The sequence below is a fragment of the Nestor notabilis genome, unplaced genomic scaffold (genome assembly GCF_000696875.1).
Source record: "Nestor notabilis isolate BGI_N333 unplaced genomic scaffold, ASM69687v1 scaffold18671, whole genome shotgun sequence".
Taxonomy (NCBI): Eukaryota; Metazoa; Chordata; class Aves; order Psittaciformes; family Psittacidae; genus Nestor; species Nestor notabilis.
In genome coordinates, this window is record NW_009915347.1 from 1 (window position 1) to 271 (window position 271).

Genomic DNA, 271 nt, shown 5'->3' on the forward strand with positions numbered 1-271 from the left:
GCCCACAAAATGCTTCCAAACCCCCTTTAAGATGCTCCCAACACCCCTTTAGACACTTCCAACCCCCCTCCAGCTGCCCTCGAACCCCACCTGGATGCCCCCAGAGCTCTCTTAGATGCTCCCAATCTCATCCCTAAGCGCTTCCACCCCCTTCCCAGCTGCCTCCAACCCGGGTTCGTTCCTTCTAACCCCCCTTTAGATGCTTCTAACCCCCTTCAGGCGCTCCCAAGCCCCCCGGCCTCACGTGATGGGGACGGTGACGATAGTGGGG